Genomic DNA, 8,906 nt, shown 5'->3' on the forward strand with positions numbered 1-8,906 from the left:
AATGGTTTATGATGTAAGGAGCTTGACTTTTGCTGAGTGCTTTTAATTAATTAAATACTATGCATAGTACCCCTATGATAGAAGAGTTTCAGACTCCTTACAGTGGGTACAGTGCAGATTCAAGTGGCCGTATAGTACTTGTCTTTTTACCTAGTTATCTGACTTCTTTTGACCTAGTTAGCTGATTGGCTTAAAGCCAATGATCTTGCCTTGTTAACACCAACAGCAGCACAACAGACACTGATAAAGGGAAGTGTGATGTGCAAGTGGAACTGAGATAATAGTGGTCAGTGAGTTTCTGATCCTTCACCGCTTCGTGTTACATCCTTTTCTTGTTTTTAAATACGTTGTTTTGCTCTGATGGTAGAGCAAAGCTCAAAAGGTCGTGCACATCTAATGTTAAACTATTCACAACACAATGGTCAAAAGGTCGTGCACATCTAATGTTAAACTATTCCATACACAAAGCTCTCACGCAGGACAGAGGAGATGTTCGGGAAGGGAACCGTACATCTTAAAGGTGAGACCTTGATTATAGTCCGTTACAGTTTTTGTCAAATTCACCTAAATGTTCTGCATGTTCCTCTGGCTGTCTGTCCAGTGTGTGCAATGAAAAATAAACTCTGTTGTCCACGCACAGTCCTGATTCTGTGACTGCGATCTCATCTCTGTGTTTGCATGTGACATACATGCGACACAAGCTCTGCAAACATTAATGGGTTGACCTTTTGGTATATAACCACACGGTGTTTCAGTCTCTTTATTTCGAGCCTGATCTCTAATCTGACGCATGAACTTCCTTCCTGTGTCAGTTTTAAAGTGTTACAGTAAGGTAGCCGACACAAAATATTAGCCCCAAAACATCTTGCAACCCATAAACCCATTTCTGTCTGCTAATGGGCCAGCACCTGGGCCAGGAGTAACTTGGGTATTTGGTGGGAGAACTCTGTAACTGCCTTGGTTGTTGTCTTGATATGTTTAGCTACATAATCACACGACTCATCAGACTCATAAAGGAGCTGCTTATGTAGCAGGCTGAGGGGCACAGCAGCTCTGTGGTTAGAGTGGGTGGTTGCTCTATGTTGGCCCCTAAAGACAAATGTGGTGGCTTCACATGCAAGTGACTTATTTCCCCTTGAAGCTGTGTCATTATTGAACAAAGGAAGGTGAACAAAATATTTCACAATGTAGATAAGACACAAAAAGGAGAATATTATTCAGCAAGATTTGACTTTCATACAGTCCTCTGAACAGATGAGATCATGCTGTTGGGGCAGTTAGTGTGAGGTGGGGCTGGGCTGAGACTGGTGCCCTGGTGGGGTGTGTGTGTGTGTGTGTGTGTATGTGTGTGTGTGTGTGTGTGTGTGTGTGTGTGTGTGTGTGTGTGTGTGCCTGATTTTGAAATAATGTGCGTAACTGACTGTTTTTTGTTATTATTTATGTGATGTAATGGTTCCAATGCAAATCTGACATGGAGCAGAGGGGAATTCACAAACTTGCACGTTTATTCACTCAACAGGGAATCTGTGTTCAAAGTTAAGAAGATGCTGTTAACCATTACAATTGTAAATTAAAATATACTTCATTTATGTTGATGCTACAATAATTATGTGATTTTACATTTTAATATCCATTATTACAAGTCTCTGATTAATCACAGTAAATTGTGCGATTATTTGTTTTATGTCAGGTTAAATCAGTGAAATGATTGACCAGCGGTTGATCCTCTCTCTATTTGCACATCTGATCTACCTGCAGCTCAGCCCCAACTGCAGCTCTCCAGTGTCCATCCCCTCTCAGCATGTTTCGTCCAATGGGATGCATTAGCCCTCCCCTCAGCCTGAGGCCTTTTATTCTGTCCTGCACCTGTAAGCTTAAGACTGCCCTCTCCTGGTAGTATCTCGCAACGACATCTGGCCCTCCTGCCTCCCGCCATCAAATTCATATTTTGTTTCTGTCTTGACCATAAGAGACAGAAGACATTGAAGTAAAAGATGCAAAATTATTCTCCAGACGGCACAGACTAAAGTGGAAGATGACACGTGGAAACTAACATGTACTGATAAGGACACTTACTGACAAGGACACTTACTGATAAGGACACTTGCACACTTCTATATATTTTTTTCTCTCGATATGTGTAGTATGTAGAGAGAGAAACACTCCTGATTTTAAATCAGTACAGCAATGTGTTCTCATCCAGTGTGGGACACGTTTGAAGCTTTTGGTTTAGAGGAGCTTTTGTTGAAGTCCTGATGAAATAAAACAAACATTCCAACTCATATTCTCTCTTTTTATAATATATGAAATAATGCAGCAACAAATGAGTGAAAATGAAAAGACAAAGGGTACCTTGGATTGTTTAAGCAATACTATATCAAATTTTGTCTAAAGGCCTTATGTGCCACTAGTCACAAAGTGGATAGGTAACAGTTAACATATAACATTTTGTGCATGTATGTGTGAGTGTGTGTGAGTGTTTTCGTGTGTGTGTGTGTGTGTGTGTGTGTGTGTGTGTGTGCGTGTGTGTGTGGCTGCGTCTGTTTCTCTGCCTGTGTACATCTCCGTGAGTGCTCTGTCTCTACTCGGAATAGTCTCCCCTTTTAATATCCAGCGTGCATTCGTGTGTGTGCGTGCGTGTGTGTTTGCCGTGCATGTGTGCGTGTTTGTGTGTGTGTGTGTGTGTGTGCATGCATGTTTGTGTGCGTGTGTGTGTGTGTGTGTGTGTGTGTGTGAAGATGTGTGTGTGTGTGTGTGTGTGTGTGTGTGTGTGTGTGTGCTCTGTGGGCGCCTTGAGACAATTTTATTATTTTGGTGCTATATAAAATACATTTAATTGAATGGGATTTAATTTCCCCACAAAACAATGATATAAGGACTGTATGACAATAATAATGTTCAAGCTTTTTATTTTTGTCTGTAGGTCACATAAAGCATCAACACATACACAATACATATTGGAACATATGGCAACATGAAGCACATTTAGGTAAATACCAGAATACAGTATTTATGTCAACACGTAAGTATGTGTTTGCCTATCAGTCTGTCTGTGTGTGTGTGCATGTGGAGTGTGTGTGTGTGTGTGTGTTTCTCCCTCTGTGTAAGCGTGTGTGAGCACTCTGTCTTTACTCAGAGCAGTCTCCCATCTTGATATCCTGTTTGTAGTTCAAATAAAAGAACAAAACATACACAATACATATGAGTAAATTTGAAAACATGAAGCATATTTAGGCTAATACCAGAATACAGTATGTATGTGAACATGTAAGTGTGTTTGTGCCTATCAGTCTGCATGTGCGTGGGTTTGTATGTGTGTGTAAGCGTGTGTGAGTGCTCTGTCTCTACTCGGAGCAGTCTCCCATCTTGATATCCTGAGTGACGGGATGCTGGTTGCCCTGTGTGGCCTCACAGGTGACCTTTGCCCCCTTCCTCCACTGGTCCTGGGTGAGGGTGAGGGTGCTGCTCCAGCTGTAGAGGCCGTCCTTCTCCAGGAGTGCAGGGCTCTGGCTCCCCGCGGAGCTCCTGCTGCTCCCGTCCACCTTCCAGCTCAGCCTCCAGTCCCAGGGGAAGCCCTTGGTGGCCAGGCACATGAGTGTGGCCTTCCCCTGCTGCAGCTCCACACTGGAGGGGGGAAGCAGCCTCAGGCTGGGCCGAGTATCAGCTGCAGACCAGACACAGCAGAGATGGAGGAGAGGTTAGTGAGGAGAAGAGGAGAGGAGAGGAGAGGAGAGGAGAGGAGAGGAGAGGAGAGGAGAGGAGAGGGGGTGAGAAGAGGAGAGGAGGGGAGAGGAGGTAAGGAGAGGAGAGGAGAAGAGAGGAGAGGAGAGGAGAGGAGGGGGGAGGAGAGGAGGGAAGAGGAGAGGAGAGGAGAGGAGAAGAGAGGAGGGGAGAGGAGAGGAGAGGAGAGGAGAGGAGAAGAGAGGAGGGGAGAGGAGAGGAGAGGAGAGGAGAGGAGAGGAGAGGAGAAGAGAGGAGAGGAGAGGAGAGGAGAGGAGAGGAGAAGAGAGGAGGGGAGAGGAGAGGAGAGGAGAGGAGAGGAGAAGAGAGGAGGGGAGAGGAGAGGAGAGGAGAGGAGAGGAGAGGAGAGGAGAAGAGAGGAGAGGAGAGGAGAGGAGAGGAGAGGAGAGGAGAGGAGAGGAGAGGAGAGGAGAGGAAAGGAGAGGAGAGGAGAGGAGAGGAGGAGAGGAGAGGAGAGGAGAGTAGCGGAGAGGAGAGGAGAGGAGAGGAGAGGAGAAGAGAAGAGAGGAGAGGTGCATGTGAAACACACTTAGGATGCCTCTGGCCCCAACATCATCTGACTGGAGGAGCAGCAGCACACTTTCATGTCAGCTCAACCTCTTCCTCTGTGGGGGTCATGACTCAACTCACAGGCCTTTATTTGCATTGAAGCTTTCACTTCTCACTCTTTACTGATTCATCAAGCCAAACTGAACACTGGAAATGCTCCACTGATTTAGGCGGCAACACAATAATATTTTACTTTTTTCATTATTTCTAAAACATATATCTGTAATCTCATTACACAGGCTATTGACAAAATGGTTTTGCAAAGAAAAATGTCATCAATAGCTTAATGCAGTGGAATAGACCACTCCAAACACCAAGCTTTTTATTTTATCTGAAAGTATGTCATACTTATTTCAAATATTGACAGTAATGAAAAGTTCTATATTCGTTACTGATGATTATGAATTGAAATTGCTGTTGTATCAGATTTTGTTTCCGAATTCTTCAGATCAGCAGAACCAGACAACCATTAGATTAAAATGATGTCACTATAAGAGAATAAGATCAGTAAACTGAAAACTGTATCAAAACTGTTCTTAACTGAAACACGGCACGTGGGTGAAGTTCAAATGGCATATTCTAGACTCTGTAATATGCAACACAATGATACTAAAGTCTAAAAGTAATTGAGAAAAGACACAAATGTAACGCTGCTGAATGAGTTGTTTAATCATGTTAGGCAGCCTGAGCTAAGATAACCAAACCGAAAAGTTTAAATATTTTTGAAGTCTGTAGTAAATATTATAAACTTTTCCACTGTCCACTTCAGCAGGCATGTCAAAAACAATTATGTTTGATCAAAGCCTTAGTAATTTGTGGAGAGACATTAGGCTATTATAAGAACTTTAAAACTATGATAAGCAGTTAAATCAGCAGTTAAAATATACAGAAATACTGCACGCTGTCATTACACTGAATATTGTACACTTTGATGTTTCCCTGCAGTGAAAATGGATCAAATTGTAACTTACTTCCAACAGACAGTCTGGTTCCTCCACCAAAAGTGTACCACAGTGATACAGACTCATTAAGCACCCGTACAAAAACCTCCTGCACAAACTCCAGCTGTCTCACATACCCAGACAAGCTTTGGATCTCATTTTTCTTTTAGAAAAAAGACTGTCCTCATTGTAATACTTTAGACTCATTTGAAAATTCTTAATTATTTTCAAGACAACATATGTTTTTATTTTTCTCTAAACATAGATAGTTTGTTTTTGGCTAGTAAAGTATCCCACACATGGCATAGCTTCCTTTCGCAATATATTTTTTAAATTAATTCAACAGGTCATCTTTGCAAATAAAAATGTGAACAAAGTAATCCCATTTAAGATACTCATAGACAAAGGTTCATATTTTTAGCCTGCTTCGTGTATTTCATACAACGTCATGCCCCAGTTTAAAACAGGCCCTGTTGGTGTGAGTAAAGCTTTAAAACATGATCATTTAATTAATTTAGAATATTTAATGCTGCACCTACTTCAAAATGTGTGTTAATTCCCCTCACATTAAATCCACCAGAGTGCTTTAGATGTACTGAGTCCCTACACATCAACTCTCCTACTGATAAAAAAACACTTAGTTTAGAAGAAGTGAAGTAAGTGTGTGTGTGTGTGTGTGTGTGTGTATGTGTGTGTGTGTGTGTGTGTGTGTGTGTGTGTGTTTGTGTGTGTGGGTGTGTGTGTGTGCGTGCGTTTGTGTGTGTGTGAGAGAGAGAGTTTTGCATGGTGACTGACACACCTTACAGCTCCATCTACTTTAAGAGTCCCTGTGTGGATCAGAGGGCTTCAGTGCTTCACTGCCTCTGAGAAGAACCTTAAAGATGATTTATGTTACTGCAATCCTACTAGCTATGGGACTCATAGCACAAGGTGAGAGACTGTAACATCTCACATCATACTGCTAATATTGCATCCGAGCCTTTCAAATGTGTCAGTTGTAATATTCCTCTTTCTTTTCAACAGTGTCATCAGCTGATATAATTCTGACTCAGTCTTCCTCATCAAAGTCTGTTCAGGCTGGTGAAACTGTCTCTATGAGCTGCACAGCCAGTCGGAGTGTTAGCAACGCTCTGAACTGGTACTCCCAGAAACCTGGAGAAGCTCCTAAACTCCTGATCTACAATGGATTAACTCGTCAGTCTGGTGTCCCAGATCGTTTCAGTGGGAGTGGGAGTGGGTCTTACACAGTACACTCTGACCATCAGCAGAGTCCAGCCTGAAGATGCTGCAGATTATTACTGTCAGCAGGGTGCTGCATTTCCATTCACACAGTGTAAGAACGCCGTACAAAAACCTCCCTCATCAGGAGAGAATCAGAGCCCTCAGGAGACTGATCTGAGAACAGGTGCAGAGCTGCTACAGATGACTGAACTCAGCTCATGGTAGCAGCTCTTCTAAAGGATGTGCACATGATCTCAGTCTCACCAGTACAGCATGTTAAAATAGATTTTCTCACTTCTTCTATTTGACTGACAGGTGTCCATTGTCCATCCCTTCAGTCATTTAGAAACATCTAGCAGATCCACCCTCTTTTCCCCTCATGTCCACAAGTAAGACCCATATACCCATCATACACAAACTTAACTTTCACCTCCTCTACAATAGATTATTTGAGTACAACTATGTACTTAACGTTAACATTAAGGAAATTAAAAAGTCTTGATTGGTTAGTCATCTTTCTTGTCTTCAATCCTCCCCCCTCATTACATAGTACACACACACGAGATCAGTTGTGGACATGTTGATGTCCTTGGCAAACTATCTTTTATAGAGCAGCATGGTGTCTATATTCGTAGATTAATGAAGTATTACTACATTCAGGTAGCAGAGAGTTGCACAAATCCTATCTTCTATTGACATGAACATAAATGAGCTTTTTTGCATCTTGTCGAGATAGAAACACTCCTGATTTTAAATCATTACAGTAATGTGTTCTGTTCTCCCTTCATCTTGTAGAGATAGAAACAAACCTGATTTTAAATCATTACAGTATGTGTTCTCCCTTCATCTTGTAGAGCTAGAAACACTCCTGATCTTAAATCATTACAGTATTGTGTTCTCCCTTCATCTTGTAGAGATAGATACACTCCTGATTTTAAATAATTTCAGTAATGTGTTCTCATCCAGTGTGGCACACGTGTGAAGCTTTTGGTTTATATAATAAATGAAATAAAGCAGCAAAGCTTCCCATCAGAAAACACACGTGGGTGAAAATTAAAAGACAAATTGGATTGTGTGTGTGCTTGCGTGCGTGTGTGTGTTTGTGTGTGTGTGTCTGTGTGTGTGTGTGTGTGTGTGTGTGTGTGTGTGTGTGTGTGTGTGTGTGTGTGTGTGTGTGTGTGTGTGTGTGTGTGTGTGTGTGTGTGTGTGTGTGTGTGTTTCTCTGCCTGTGTACGTGTGTGTGAGTGCTCTGTCTCTACTCGGAATAGTGTCCCCTCTTTATATCCAGAGTGCCTGGTTTCTGTTTCCCTTGTGGGGCCTTATAGGTCACTGTTGTTGCTTTCCCTGTGAAGGAGGGCCTATACTGATCCTGGGTACAACATGTGGCGTGTGTGTGTGTGTGTGTGTGTGTGTGTGTGTGTGTGTGTGTGTGTGTGTGTGTGTGTGTGTGTGTGTGTGTGTGTGTGTGTGTGTGTGTGTGAGTGTGAGTGTGTGAGTCTGTGATTCCTTACTATCCCTCTCTTTCCATATCATATTGGTAATGCTAATATTGATACTGATAACAGTCAGCACTGGTGCCCCCCAGGGATGTATGCTCTCCCCACTGCTCTTTTCTCTGTACACAAATGACTGCACCTCAGGAGACCCGTCTGTTCAGCTCCTGATATTGGCAGATGATACAACAGTCATCGGCCTAATCCAAGATGGAGATGAGTCTGCATACAGGAGGGAAGTTGAACAGCTTGCCCTGTGGTGCAGTCGCTACAACCTGGAGTTGAACTCGCTCAAAACTGTGGAGATGATAGTGGACTTCAGGGGAAGCCTCCCATCACTGCCCCCCCTCACCATACTGAACAGCACTGTGTCTGCTGTGGAATACTTCAGGTTTATGGGTTCCACAATCTCCCAGAACCTGAAGTGGGAGCCTAACATAAAATCAGTCACCAAAAAGGCCCAGCAGAGGATGTACTTCCTGCGCCAGCTCAGTAAGTACAACCTGCCTCAGGAGCTGCTGATCCAGTTTTACACTGCAGTCATTGAGTCTGTTCTCTGCTCATCCATCACTGTCTGGTTTGGATCGGCCACTAAACTGGACAGGAGCAGACTACAACGTACAGTCAGGTCAGCAGAAATGATCATTGGTGCCGACCTGCCCAACATCCAGGACCTGTACACCTCCAGAGCCAGAAAACGGGAAGGGAAAATCATTGCAAAACCCTCACACCCTGGACATACTCTGTTCCTGCTCCTCCCCTCTGGCATACACTTGAAGAAACCCTCGGCCTACACCTACACAGACCCACCCCCACCACACTATCTATACTCTTATTCTACCCCATACTCTGATTTTACATTATTTCCCCTCCACATCTCCTCCCTCTCCTTCTGCCACAGGCGCTTTGAAACTATTGTATTATTTTGGTGCTATATAAAATTAATTTAATTGAATGGGAT

General features: G+C 43.1%; 1 gene segment (V, D, J or C); it reads right to left on the reverse strand.

Moving 5' to 3' along the window:
• Window positions 1-3,344: 3,344 nt before the first annotated feature.
• On the reverse strand, window positions 3,345-5,390 carry LOC308381695 (Ig kappa-b4 chain C region-like). The segment is given in 2 exons: window positions 5,369-5,390; window positions 3,345-3,664 (listed from the first exon to the last, which is right to left on the reverse strand).
• Between the last annotated feature and the right edge of the window lie 3,516 nt (window positions 5,391-8,906).

The sequence above is a fragment of the Sprattus sprattus genome (assembly GCF_963457725.1).
Source record: "Sprattus sprattus genome assembly, chromosome: 20".
Classification (NCBI taxonomy): Eukaryota; Metazoa; Chordata; class Actinopteri; order Clupeiformes; family Clupeidae; genus Sprattus; species Sprattus sprattus.